The sequence below is a fragment of the Arachis ipaensis genome, chromosome B10, assembly GCF_059453495.1.
Source record: "Arachis ipaensis isolate K30076 ecotype BB chromosome B10, ASM5945349v1, whole genome shotgun sequence".
Taxonomy (NCBI): Eukaryota; Viridiplantae; Streptophyta; class Magnoliopsida; order Fabales; family Fabaceae; genus Arachis; species Arachis ipaensis.
In genome coordinates, this window is record NC_142435.1 from 99374921 (window position 1) to 99387153 (window position 12233).

Genomic DNA, 12233 nt, shown 5'->3' on the forward strand with positions numbered 1-12233 from the left:
GCGCATGGGTGGTGCTCTGTTTTTCAAAAATTTTCTATGTTTTTGCACCAAACCAAGCATTCCAAGCCTCCAAACAACTACCAAAATATCATAAAACCTTATTTAACCTACTAGACTCCCAATTAAACTCAACTAATCAAACAAAACATGAAATTAAACTTATATTACCAATATTTACAAAGAGGAAAAGGGAAAGATGTTACCATGGTGGGGTGTCTCCCACCTAGCACTTTTGTTTATTGTCCTTAAGTTGGACTTATGGGGATCTCTTCATCAAGGTGGCTTGTGCTTGAATCCATCCTTGAACATCCACCAATGTTTGGACTTCCATTGTGCTTCATCATTCAAAGTTAATAACTCCAAGCTTTGATGGAGTTCTTCACAAACCATAGGCTCCCAAAGTTGATCTTCCTTGCGCGATCCGGGATCCCACACTTTGTTTTCACACCCGTCCTTGAGTTGATCATGCTGATTTTCTCCGAGTGGCAAGAGAGATGAATTCTCATGGAAGCACCAAACTATCCTCCTAGACCCATCCAATTGAGCACTAGTCCAACCTTTACTCCTTGAAGCTTCAACCATAATGAGCCTAGACTTACAACGCCAACCACGAAACATCTTTCTTTTATGCTTCACCCCACAAAGCATCCTAAGTTGACCATCCGTTTCAAGCAAGCCATATTCGAGTGGGATAATAAAGATAATAGAAATGAGTTTCATCCACTCAAATGAAGGTGTAGATGGCAACCTAGGCAAAGGTGATTCCAAGGGTCTTGACAAAGCGTATTCAATTCCCATCCTCCTTTTTCTAAGGACTTCCACCTCTCCACAAGATCTCTTAATTTCAATCTTTTGTTCAACAATTTTATCTAAACATTTTCCCTTACTCAAATCACAAATGGGAGGACAAGAGAGATTTACCTCCACATTGCTTTCCATCTCTTTGGGAGAAAGTTCTTCAAGCTCAAAGGATTCTTCACCACTAAGACTTGATGCTTGATCTCCACACCAAGGGAACTCAAATCTTGCTCTATCCCATCCAATTCTTCACAAGAGATATGCCTTGGAGGTTGTGCACATTCCTCCTTAGCATCAAATTCAATCATTTTGGAGGGGTTTTCTTCAATCCTAGACTCCCAAGATGGTTCCGCATCTCCTAAGTCTTCAACCACTTCTTCCTCTTCTTCAATAATCTCTACCTCCTCCTCTTGTTGCATTTCTTGCTTTAACTCCTCTTCTTCTCCTTGGAGCTTCAAGTTCACTCCCTCACTAAGCTCCTTGGTTGCTTCTCCACATTCCACAATGGAAGTGCCTTGATCGCATAGGCTTAGGCGGGATAAGACTATGTTACCAATGGCTTCTACCATGATAGCCATTTTTTCTCTTAACTTCTCAAAATTATTTTCATCCTCCTCGTGTTGCCTTAAGATATGAGATTCAAGATCCCTTAATTCTAGCATAGAGGCTTCATCGGAGGGTGATGGTGGAAGAGAGGGTTCATTGTTTGGGAAAAGGTATTATAGTTGGAAGGTGGTTCTTCTTGGTAGAGTTGTGGTGGTAAGTAGTATTCATCTTGGTAATAATATGGAGGGGGTGGTTCTTGAAAATGTTGATGTTGGAGTAGTGGTGGCTCTATGTGTGGTTCATATGGCTCATATGATTGTTGGTAGGATTGATGCGCGGAAAACTTGTCTCTCAACAAATCTCCCTTCGGCAAGTGTACCGAAGTTGTCGTCAAGTAAAAACTCACAATAGAGTGAGGTCGAATCCCACAGGGATTGATTGATCAAGCAACTTTAATTAGAAGAATGTTCTAGTTGAGTGAATCTAGAATTTGGGTTGAGAGTTGCAGAAAATAAAATGGCGGGAATGTAAATAACAGAAAAGTAAATGCTAGAATTAAAGGACTGGAAGTAAATGACTGAAAATAAATTGCAGAATTGTAAATGGGAATGGGGGATTTGCTCATAAAAGTAAATGACAGAAATTAAAGAGAATGGGTAAGATTAGAGATGGGGAATTCATTGGGCTTAGGAGATGTTGCAATTCTCCGGATCAAGTTCATTTTCATCTCTTCCTCAATCAATGCACTCATTGATCTCCTTGGCAATTTTAAGTGATTGAATTACAATTCCTTGCAATTCAATCTCTCAAATCTTGATCAATAGCCAATTCCTTGGTCAATTGCTCATGAGAAGAGATGAAGTGTGGTCACTGATTATACCACATGCATTTCCCAAACCAAGTATTGAGAGGGTTACAGTCACATACCCATCCAAACCCAATTTGGTCCAGCATGAGAAAGCATTTCTAGCTTGATCTCTTCATTCCTCTTCCAAGGTTCAAAAGAGATCCGAGTTTGAATAGCTTCTCTTCCAAGATAACTACTCAATTGGATGAAGATCGAAAGCCTTCAAGTAAAATCAAGAGGAAAGATAGAAGAAGAACAATGAAAATTAGTATTGATCCATCAAATTACAACAGAGCTCCCTAACCCAATGAAAGAGGTTTAGTTGTTCATAGCTCTTGAAAATGAAAATAAAGATGGAGAATACATCATGAAACTAGAAATTGCAAAGAAAGTAAATACAGAGAGTAATTCCTCAGCCTCCAGAACTATTTTACAATTCAAAGCTACTCCTATATATACTACTCTTCTCAGCTTCTAGTTCACTCTTCAAGTCTTGGGCCTTTGGATCTTGAGTTTGAAGCAGTTCCTTTCTTTATTTGGGCTTGGCTTTACTTGCGGAGAGAAAATGCAGAGTGGCAGAGACTTAAGCTCAGGACATTAGGGGTGTTTAACATTTAGTGAGAATATAAGTTCGAGAACGTTAGTGACACTTAACATTGTCACTAACGTTCCAATGCACCCCTTTGCCTCTCGTTAAAACCCACGTTAACTAGGTTAACGTGGCTTTTAACGTTGCCTTGTTAATCCTTCGAGAACGTTAGTGACACTCAACATTGTCACTAACGTTCCAGTGTGCCCCTTCTTGTTTCACGTTAAAGCCCACGTTAACTAGGTTAACGTGGCTTCTAACGTGGTCTTTGCCAACCTTCGAGAACGTTAGTGACACTCAACATTGTCACTAACGTTTCAATGTGTCCCTGGGTCTCTCGTTAGAGTCCACGTTAACTAGATTAACGTTGCCTCTAACGTAGCCATCTTTAGCCATCCCAACGTTAGTGACAATGTTGAGTGTCACTAACGTTGGCTCATCCTTCATTCCTCATCGTTAGCTTCCACGTTAACCCAGTTAACGTGGAAGTTAACATGACTCTTGGGGGTTGTGTGGTTGCTTCAACGTTAGTGACAATGTTGAGTGTCACTAACGTTGTCGACAACTCTTCATCCTCTACGTTAGTTCCAACGTTAACCATGTTAACGTGGAAGTTAACGTGGTACTTAGCACCATAGGCCAACGTTAGTGACAATGTTGAGTGTCACTAACGTTGGCTTCTCTCCCTCCCCCTTAACGTTAGAGGCCACGTTAACTAGGTTAACGTGGCTTCTAACGTGGCCACTTATGAGTAAGTGCCAACGTTAGTGATAATGTTGAGTGTCACTAACGTTGGCTCAACTTCTTTCCTCCACGTTAGAGTTCACGTTAACTTGGTTAACGTGACTCTCTAACGTGGACATTGATGGCTTTTTGAGAGTGTTATTGGCAGTCACTTTTCTCATTAATCTTTGCAAGTTACCTCCCTTTTTCTTGCTCCTTTCTGGTCCTGAAATTAAGCAACAAAGTGCATCAAAGCTCTAGTCCAAGTCATGAGTAATGCAACATAATATTTGTCACTAAACTTATGCAAAATCCTCATGAAATCATGTAAAATGCACAATGTATGCTTGAGTCAAGGCATAAGTGAATATTTACCCAAAACTAGCTTATTTCCTAAAGAAATGCATGAAACTAACCTAAAAACAGTAAAGAAAAGGTCAGTGAAACTGGCCAAAATGCCCTGGCATCACAACACCAAACTTAAAACTTGCTTGTCCCTAAGCAAGTACTGGAACAAGAGAATGATGAAATGAATATCCAGAGGAATGAGTCATCCTTGTGGAAGTCATATTACTGATTTTATGGTGGTTTCATGCATAGCAACATAGGTTCATTCCATTACTGGCTTTCAGACCTTTATCCTGTCCTAAAACACCCATTTTGTTCATATCCCATGAGACTTTTATTCATTGATCCTTTTATTGTTATTACAAGGGTTGTTTGTGTTATTTAGGCTAGGTGCTCTGTAAGGGGGCAACTCTTTAAGATAAGCTTTCAGCCAACACTCCCGAACCAGTTGGTTCAAGGTGCTAGGTGTTGAGACACCCCTAAGGACTTACTCCCTCAAGCCTATCCCCCATACATACACACTACAGGCATTTAGTTTATTTATCCTCTTTTCTTGAGACCTTGGTGTCCAGCACCTCTTTGGGTTACTAAGTGTTCTGTGGTGAAGGTTACTCTTGATAGTGGACTTTCAGCTGATAATCCCGAGTTAGTTAACCCAAGTTACCAAGTGATAAGGCACCCCTAAGAGCTTATTCATCCAAGTAGATCCCTCACACAGGAGTACCACAGACACTTGCCTCAAGCTTAAAACCATTGATGCCTAGCCTTATTGCTTACTCTTTTTTTTTTGTTTTTTTTTTGTTTTTTTTTTCACTTCCATTGTTCTTTCCCTTTTCTCTTCTTAGGATCTTGTTATTAACTTAGTCTCATGGGTGTATCCAAAGCAAAGTATTCAGGATAGATAGTTGTCCTCCTAGCCTTGTGGTTGAACCAACTTAGCTAACTTATGACTACCCCAAAGATTCATGAATGCACTTCCACAATTTGAACTCCACTCTGGTCTTTTAAAAACATAAGCATTCTCTTTTTATTTGATTTAAAGGGACAAGCTTACAAGTAGGTTAAGTGATGGTGCAGTGACATAAAGACCAGTGCACATAGATTCTCTTCAATACCAAAAACTAAAAATAACATGATTTGAAAAAGGTTTAAACATAACATGGAAGCAAGTTCTATTTCATACAAGATCTTCCTTATTTAAAGCATAGAAAAGATGGACTAAAAAGAACTCCACCACCTTTCATTCATGTGGATGTCCATGCTCCCATCCTTGTTTATCCTTATTGTGCCTCTCTTGAGTACCTGTACTTCCACTTCCTTTGCCTTTTCCAAGCAACTTCCTCCAGAAACCACTATCTTCCATCTTCTTCTTGAGTGTTTCCTTTTGCTGTTTCACTTTTCTCTCTTCTTGTTCTACAAATTCTTTTTGAACTTCATCATATACAGGGATGGCATAGTGTAGATGATGCATATTACCGGTCATGTAGTTCAACTCGACTTAAGTGTTTACATAGAACTCCTCCCTATGTAGTTGCCTTCCTTCATTGAGTACACTGAACTCATTGAAAGTTTTCATTTGGGCTGTCTGCCGCTGGTTGAGTTTTTACAAGTGCTTCTCTTGAATCTCTTGCCTCTCATTCACTTGGTTGATGGCTTGAGTGAGCTGGGAGTATTGTTTCTGCTGCTGCTCCATTTGTTGTTTTTGCCATGCTCCCTGTTGGCCCAGCAGGTTCAGTATTTGCTCTTGTCCTTCCATATGTCTCTGTCTCAAGTCTTCAATGGCTCTTAGAAGGTGAGTCATATTCAAGTTGGCTGGGTCATGATGCTCTTCTTGTTGATGTTCTTCCTGATGATATTCCTCTTGATGAGCTTCTTCTTGAGCCCTTTGCCTTCCTATATGTGGCCTTCTTAGTTGCTGAGCCGGTGTGGTATAGACCATTCGCTCGAGTGTGACTGGCCTTCCTGGGTTCACCCAGTCTGGGCTGCTGTCCTCAAATATTACCTTGGCCTTGTTGCACAGGCGGAGAATGGTGCTGGGGTACCAAAGTCTGGCACCTGAGTCAGCTTTTTCAGATGACTCTTGAATCCCTTCGGCAATGAGCTCATGCACTTTGATTTCCCCACCTTGCACTAAGCATTGTACCATAGTGGCTCGATTGATGTTAACCTCTGAATTATTAGCAGCAGGTAGGATGGACCTCCTTACAAGCTCAAACCACCCTTTAGCCTCAGGGTGAAGGTCTCCCCTTTTTATGAATTTTGGTCTCCCATCTGAATACCTCTCCCAGTCAGCGGCTATGACACAGATATCTGATGCTATCTCTGAAAGCTCATCCTTATCAGGGCTTCTACTTATCCTTGCCTGATAACTCTCTTCATCAAAATGAGGTGATTTCAAGTGAAGAGCTCTTGTTATGGCACTTGGGCTGAAGTCCACCTCCCTTCCTCTCACATAGCTTTTGAAGGTTGGGACTTTGGTCTTATCCTCTCTAACTGCATTTGCATAGAATTCTTTGATGAGGTTTCCATTGACCTTCCCCTCTGGACTGGTGAGCAATTGCCATCCCTCTGTTCGATTTTTCTCCAAATCTGTGATGATTCATTGGCATTGATTTGGAAGATTAATTCCGGCAATATCTTTCTGGTACTTATCCGCTCAAATTCATGCTCATGAAAGGCAGTCTTGAATCTCTTGTCATCAAAAGGAGCACTCTCCATAGGCCCCTTCCTCTTTTGCCTCTTTGAGCTTGATGATGCCATGACTTGAATTGTTGTTTGAGGGGGATTTGAGGCTTCGGATAGATGAAGAGTGGGTTGGTTAAAGCAATTTGTGATGAAGGATTTAGTGTGCCAATAGAAGTGTGGAGATTGGGGATTTGAATGTGAGGAATGAGCGTGCACTAAGGTTCTCTTATATAGGAAAATCATGAGTTAATGAAGGGTGTGGATTGCATGAATATTTACTAGATGAACGGATGGGGTTGTGTATGAAGGAAAGACAAGGATCATCACTTTAATGATAGTGATTAGTTCAGTCTTCAAGGGTTTTCTTCCTCCAATGTTGCATGGCAGCGTTTCCCCATGCGTTTTCTCTTGAGACATGTGTGTAGTGCTCTTCATTAAGTGGCGAAATCTCCCCCATTTAATTGTCCAATCAATCCCTTTTCATGCTACTTTTCCTTTCCTATATAGATTTGAAATAAGAAAATTAATATCATAAAAAATTCAAACTCTACGACTAGAATAAAATGAAAGAAAGGATTTGATTGTTTATCTATGAATTCCAACTAGCTAACTAACTATTGGTGGTTCCTTATATGCATTTTGGTGGCACCATGAGGTGACACCAAACTTAGTTTGAAGCAATGTGACGAAAAGTTTTGTGTTCAAAGCTCCCAAGACTAGCATGTAACTTGGTTTGCTTTGAACACCAAACTTGTTCCTCACTACATTCTGCATAAGAAGATTTTCACCAATTGTTCGTTAAGTTTGGATTGAAGCTCATAAAGATAGACTTATTCATAATCATCTGAAAGCATATAAAACATGGGTTGCCTCCCATGAAGCGCTTTTTTAGCGTCACTAGCTTGACGTTTTTCCTTCATCATGGTGGTTGGTAGTGCTTAAAGTCTTCCCCTCTTGCTGTGGACTTGTATCCATTGGTTGGATCAATGATCTCCACATGTTCCAGGGAAAGAACTCTGTTGATAGTGTAGACCTTGGGTAATTGAGATGGTACAGTAGGGAGATTAGGAAGAATATCTGGGAAGTAAGATGAGATAACTCTATCCCCTGGAGAAAAATCTTCCGTAGGGATCTTCTTGTTCCTCCATTTCCTTGGTACCTTCTTCTTTGCTTCTTTTGAGGTTGCCTTCCTCTTGGTGACCTCTTTTCTCCAAGGAGTTGTGATGCTGTCTTCACTTGCCTCTAGAGGTTTGGGTTCCTCCAATTTTTCCTTGAGTTGTGGCAGTTGCTGTTTTCCTTGTTTATTAATTGAAGAGGTTTCAGAATGAACTAGCTGTGCTTCAGTGCTTGTCTCCTCCTTCAGTGTCTCCTTATCGTTTATGCTGAGTTCCTTGTCCTCTTGATCTGTTTCTTGTGAGAAGTTGAAGACATTGAAGCTGAGTTGTTCATCATGAATTCTCAATATTAGCTCCCCTTTCTCTACATCGATAAGTGCTCTGGCTGTAGTTAGGAATGGTCTTCCCAATATGATTGGGTGAGTGTGACTTTCTTCCATGTCCAGAATGACAAAGTCTGTTGGGAGAAAGTACTTCCCAACCTTTAGCAACACATTTTCCACCACTCCTATTGCTTGCTTCTGAGTTTTGTCAGCCAGTCTGATAATGACATCTGTGGGCATTATCTCATTGATCTGCAGCCTCTTCACCAGGGATAAGGGCAGTAAGTTGATGCTGGCCCCTAAATCGCATAGTGCTCTGTCGAACATATTTTCACCTATGGCACAAGGGATATGAAAACTTCCTGGGTCTCTTCTTTTTGTAGGCAACTCAGGTTGAATAAGGGCACTACATTCCTTGTTCATCACTATAGTCTGCCCTCCCTTGAGTGAGCTTTTCTTGGGAAGAAGTTCCTTCATATATTTGATGAATGCAGGCATTTGTTGAATTGCCTTGATGAATGGTATGTTCACATGCAGAGATGCAAACAAGTCTAGGAACCTTGAGTATATTCTTTTTCCCACAGCACCTTTGAGCAATTGAGGGAATGGTGCATAGAGCTTCAGCAGCTCTTGTTGTGAGATTTCTGGTTCTTTGTGATCTCTATCATCCTCCTTTGTTGAGTTGTCTTCAGGTTGTTTGCACATTTTGCCTTGCTTGTCTTCAATCTCTTGATCACTTGTAGTGACCATTTTGCAATCTTCCCATCTTACTTTCTTTGCTTCTCCCTTGGGGTTTTTCTCAGTGTCACTTGGGAAGCTATCAGTAGGTTTGGGAATCTTCTCAGCTAAGTATCCCACCTGGAATTCCAGCTTCCTAATGGTTTCTCCCTGGTTCTTAATATTGGCTCGCACCTCCTCTTTGAACACCTTATTTTCTTGAATCTCTTGGCTTATTCCTTCAAGTAAGGCTTCAATCTTAGAGAGCCTGTCATCAATTGATGAGTGGTTCGGAGCAGATGTGCTGTTTTGGTTTTGATAAGTATGTGGAGAGTTGTTGTTGTAGGAGTGTTGAGATGTCCTCTGGTTGAATTGTTGGTGAGCTGTATTGTTGTTAGAGTTGTAACGTCTCTGGTCTTGGTTTTGATCTTGCTCACTTCCCCACCCAAAGTTCGGGTGATTTTTCCATCCAGGGTTGTAGGTCTTGGAGTATGGATCATAGTTTTTCCTTGGTGAATTCCCAATGTAGTTGGCTTGCTCCTGACTCCCTTCTGCTTCTTGGTTTAATCCTTCTTGTGTTGTTGATGAAGTGGAGATTGCTGCTACTTGGTTCATCTCTATCTTCTTGGTGAGGTCAGCCAGCTGCTGGGTAATGAGCTTGTTTTGGGCCAACAGAGCATCTACATTGTTTAGCTCCATCACTCCTCTTGTGTACCCTCTTTCAGAAGCATAGAAGTAGTCATTTTCTGCTACTGTTTCAATAACATCTATAGCTTCCTCAATGGTCTTCTTCTTGTTCAAAGACCCTCCAGATGAATGGTCTACTGCCTTCTTTGACTCATAAGAGAGCCCTTCATAGAAAATGTGCAGCTGGACCCATTCGTTAAACATGTCAGGTGGACACCTCCTTGTTAAGTCTTTGAACCTCTCCCATGCTTCATACAGGGTCTCACCATCCTGTTGCCTGAAGGTTTGAATCTCAGCTCTCAGCCTATTGATTCGTTGAGGAGGGTAGAATCTTGCTAAGAATTTGTTCACCACATCCTCCCAAGTTGTCAAGCTCTCCCTTGGGAAGGATTCCAGCCACTTGGCTGCCTTGTCTCTAAGTGAGAAAGGAAACAAGAGCAATCTATAGGCGTCAGGATGAACACCATTAGATTTCACTGTGTCACATATTCTCAGGAAGGTGGTCAAATGTTGGTTGGGATCTTCTTGAACACCTCCTCTAAATGAACAGTTGTTTTGAACAAGGGTGATGAGCTGTGGTTTGAGTTCAAAGTTGTTGGCATGGATTGTTGGCTTTTGGATGCTACTTCCACAATTGCCTGGGTTTGGATTAATGTAAGAGCCTAAAACTCTTCTATCCTCCCCAGCATGATTTCCTCCACCTCCTCTGCCATGGTTGTGAGTCTCTTCTTCATGATGATTTTCCATGTTTTCCTCCATGTTTGGTTCAAAGTATTCCTCAAACTGTTCCTCATCTTCTTCAGCACCAACTACTCGTTTTTCTTTTGCCTCCCTCCTTAGTCTAAGGAAGGTTCTTTCTGGTTCAGAATCAAAGGAAGTTGAAGCCCCGCTTCTTCTCCCTGTCATACAACCAACAAGTACAAGCAGAGGAAATAGGTGCAGACAGTATTTGTGTCAGAATTGATGTTAGTTGTGGGTGATGCAATATATCAAACAGTTAGTGGGTTAGCAAACAGAATTGAAAATAACAAAGAAAAACAAAAGAGTAGGTGGAGAAGGGAAGAAGTTTAACTAAAACAAAAAGTAAATCACTCAAACAGAAAATGAAATACAAAAAATAAAATGCTCAATCTAGTGATCTTCCAATCTAATCATTGTTGATGCACAATCAATCCCCGGCAACGGCGCCATAAACTTGATGCGTGGAAAACTTGTCTCTCAACAAAGCTCCCTTCGGCAAGTGTACCGAAGTTGTCGTCAAGTAAAAACTCACAATAGAGTGAGGTCGAATCCCACAGGGATTGATTGATCAAGCAACTTTAATTAGAAGAATGTTCTAGTTGAGCGAATCCAGAATTTGGGTTGAGAGTTGCAGAAAATAAAATGGCGGGAATGTAAATAACAGAAAAGTAAATGCTAGAATTAAAGGACTGGAAGTAAATGACTGAAAATAAATTGCAGAATTGTAAATGGGAATGGGGGATTTGCTCATAAAAGTAAATGACAGAAATTAAAGAGAATGGGTAAGATTAGAGATGGGGAGTTCATTGGGCTTAGGAGATGTTGCAATTCTCCGGATCAAGTTCATTTTCATCTCTTCCTCAATCAATGCACTCATTGATCTCCTTGGCAATCTTAAGTGATTGAATTACAATTCCTTGCAATTCAATCTCTCAAATCTTGATCAATAGCCAATTCCTTGGTCAATTACTCATGAGAAGAGATGAAGTATGGTCACTGATTATACCACATGCATTTTCCAAACCAAGTATTGAGAGGGTTACAGTCACATACCCATCCAAACCCAATTTGGTCCAGCATGAGAAAGCATTTCTAGCTTGATCTCTTCATTCCTCTTCCAAGGTTCAAAAGAGATCCAAGTTTGAATAGCTTCTCTTCCAAGATAACTACTCAATTGGATGAAGATCGAAAGCCTTCAAGTAAAATCAAGAGGAAAGATAGAAGAAGAACAATGAAAATTAGTATTGATCCATCAAATTACAACATAGCTCCCTAACCCAATGAAAGACGTTTAGTTGTTCATAGCTCTTGAAAATGAAAATAAAGATGGAGAATACATCATGAAACTAGAAATTGCAAAGAAAGTAAATACAGAGAGTAATTCCTCAGCCTCCAGAACTATTTTACAATTCAAAGCTACTCTTCTCAGCTTCTAGTTCACTCTTCAAGTCTTGGGCCTTTGGATCTTGAGTTTGAAGCAGTTCCTTTCTTTATTTGGGCTTGGCTTTACTTGCGGAGAGAAAATGCGGAGTGGCAGAGACTTAAGCTCAGGACGTTAGGGGTGTTTAACATTTAGTGAGAATATAAGTTCGAGAACGTTAGTGACACTTAACATTGTCACTAACGTTCCAATGCACCCCTTTGCCTCTCGTTAAAACCCACGTTAACTAGGTTAACGTGGCTTTTAACGTTGCCTTGTTAATCCTTCGAGAACGTTAGTGACACTCAACATTGTCACTAACGTTCCAGTGTGCCCCTTCTTGTTTCACGTTAAAGCCCACGTTAACTAGGTTAACGTGGCTTCTAACGTGTCCTTGCCAACCTTCGAGAACGTTAGTGACACTCAACATTGTCACTAACGTTTCAATGTGCCCCTGGGTCTCTCGTTAGAGTCCACGTTAACTAGGTTAACGTGGCCTCTAACGTAGCCATCTTTAGCCATCCCAACGTTAGTGACAATGTTGAGTGTCACTAACGTTGGCTCATCCTTCATTCCTCATTGTTAGCTTCCACGTTAAACCAGTTAACGTGGAAGTTAACGTGACTCTTGGGGGTTGTGTGGTTGCTTCAACGTTAGTGACAATGTTGAGTGTCACTAACGTTGTCGACAACTC

The 12233-nt window shown here is 40.9% G+C and overlaps 1 non-coding gene across 1 annotated transcript; it reads left to right on the forward strand.

Moving 5' to 3' along the window:
* Nucleotides 1–9580: 9580 nt before the first annotated feature.
* LOC148581045 (small nucleolar RNA R71) lies at nucleotides 9581–9684 on the forward strand. Its single transcript, XR_015899391.1, has one exon. It is a non-coding gene; the product is annotated as a small nucleolar RNA R71 (small nucleolar RNA).
* The last annotated feature ends 2549 nt before the right edge of the window (nucleotides 9685–12233 follow it).